The sequence below is a fragment of the Triticum aestivum genome, chromosome 7B, assembly GCF_018294505.1.
Source record: "Triticum aestivum cultivar Chinese Spring chromosome 7B, IWGSC CS RefSeq v2.1, whole genome shotgun sequence".
In the NCBI taxonomy this organism is placed as follows: domain Eukaryota; kingdom Viridiplantae; phylum Streptophyta; class Magnoliopsida; order Poales; family Poaceae; genus Triticum; species Triticum aestivum.
The window spans coordinates 342,815,835-342,818,542 of record NC_057813.1 but is presented as its reverse complement, the minus strand read 5'-3'; positions in this window follow the sequence as shown (position 1 = coordinate 342,818,542).

Here is a 2,708-nt window from a genome sequence, read left to right as displayed (position 1 = left end):
TATACATGTTCCTACAACTATGAGATTATGCAACTCCCGTTTACCGGAGGAACACTTTGTGTGCTACCAAACATCACAATGCAACTGGGTGATTATAAAGGAGCTCTACAGGTGTCTCCAAAGGTACATGTTGAGTTGGCGTATTTCGAGATTAGGTTTTGTCACTCCGATTGTCGGAGAGGTATCTCTGGGCCCTCTCCGTAATGCACATCACTATAAGCCTTGCAAGCAATGTAGCTAATGAGTTAGTTTCGGAATGATGCATTACATAACAAGTAAAGAGACTTGCTGTCACGCCCAATATGCGATACTATCCTAAAGAGACTCAAGGTCCCACCAAGGATAGAACCGCATATTGAAACGCTTTTGCAAGGTGGATATCATTACATCAACATTACATAATAGATGGGGATACATACAAAAGGCATACAATGCCACATGAATACAACATCACAATACATAAGAGCACCATCCGACTACGGATGAAACACAAACAGAAACTCAAACGACATCCACCCTGCTAGCCCAGGCTGCCGACCTGGAACCTATCCCCTGATCGAAGAAGAAGCAGAAGAAGAACTCCAAAACAAGTAACATCGCTCTCGCGTCATGATCATCGCATAACATGTACCTGCAACTGTTGTTGTAGTAATCTGTGAGCCACGAGGACTCAGCAATCCCATTACCATGGGTATCAAGACTAGCAATGCTTAAAGGGAAAGGAAGGGGTAAAGTGGTGAGGTTTCAGCAGCGACTAAGCATATATGGTGGCTAATATACGCAAATAAGAGCGAGAAGAGAGCAAGCGGAACGGTCGTGAAGCTAGCAATGATCAAGAAGTGATCCTAAACTCCTACTTACGTCAAACATAACCCAAAAACCGCGTTCACTTCCCGGACTCCGCTGAAAAGAGACCATCACGGCTACACACACGGTTGATGCGTTTTAATTCGGATCTGGTGTCAAGTTATCTACAACCGGACATTAACAAATTCCCATCTGCCACATAACCGCGGGCATGGCTTTTGAAAGTTTATACCCTGCAGGGGTGTCCCAACTTAGCCCATGATAAGCTCTCGCGATCAACGAAGGATATACCTTCTCCCAGGAAGACCCGATCAGACTCGGAATCCTGGTTTACAAGACATTTCGACAATGGTAAAACAAGACCAGCAAAGCCGCCCGATGTGCCGACAAATCCCGATAGGAGCTGCACATATCTCGTTCTCAGGGCACAACGGATGAACACTACGTACAACTAAAACCAGACCTCAAGTTTCCCCGAGGTGGCGCTGCAAGTGGCTCTAGTTTGGACCAACACTCGAAGGAGCACTGGCTCGGGGGGGGGGGGTAAATAAAGATGACCCTTGGGCTCCGGAAACCCCAAGGGAAAAATGGCTAGGTGAGGCAAATGGTAAAACCAAGGTTGGGCCTTGCTGGAGGAGTTTTATTCAAAGCAAACTGTCAAGGGGGTCCCATAAATCACCCAACCGCGTAAGGAACGCAAAATCCGGGAACATAACACCGGTATGACGGAAACTAGGGCGGCAAGAGTGGAACAAAACACCAGGCATAAGGCCGAATCTTCCACCCTTTACCAAGTATATAGATGCATTATTAAATAAGAGATATTGTGATATCCCAACATAATCCTGTCCATCATGGAGCAATCTTCAACTTCACCTGCAACTAACAACGCTATAAGAGGGGCTGAGCAAAGCGGTAACATAGCCAAGCAACGGTTTGCTAGGAAGGGTAAAAAGGTTAGAGGCTGACATGGCAATTTGGGAGGCTTGATAGAACAAGGGATAGGTAGCGCAGCATAGCGATAGAACGAAGCAACTAGCATAGCAATGATAGTAATGAGATCCAAGGTGACGGTCATCTTGCCTGAAATCCCGCTAGGAAGAAGAACGAGTCCATGAAGAAGACGAACGGGAGTAGTCGAACGAATCCTCACAATTGCAACATTACCGGAACTAAGAAGCAACACCGGAAAGAAACAAACAACATGGTAAATGCACATGCATAAACATGGCATGATGCACAAACAAGTATGATGCATGTCCGGTTTAATGAGGCATGGCATGGCAAAGTGCAACAAACAATACTACAAGTTAAGTGGAGCTCAATATGCAACGAGTTGCATATTGACAAAACACCACATTGACATATTTAGTTTAATCTCGTTTAAGCTACCAAACAATATTAAATGTTGTTAAGCATGGCAAGGGGTGAAGCATATCAAAACTACCTATCTAGGCAAGTTTAAATGAGGCCGGAAACAACAAACAACAATTCCGGAAAAATCCTCATGTGCATAAAATGAATTTGGTACTGTTCTGCCCTAAACCATATTTTAAGGTTGTTAAACAGGAAAATAAAGTGCACCATGTTAATCTATGCATTTTTCTACCTCATTTACATATAAAGTTTATTAAATTTGGAGCTACGGTTATTTAGTTATGGAATAAATCATTTTAACATGGCATTTATGCAAATTTAATCAAACATCATTTAAAACATTTAAAACATGGATGAAAGTGGAAAAATGTGAAACTAGACAAAATTCTAAGCACTTTACATGTAGAAAACATTTTAATATGATGCATGGTTATGAAGTTATTAATGCATGAACTTTAGGGGTTTTTCTGTAAATCTGTAAACTCCTGTATAATAGCTAAATTCGCGGATCTGAAAAAAAAACA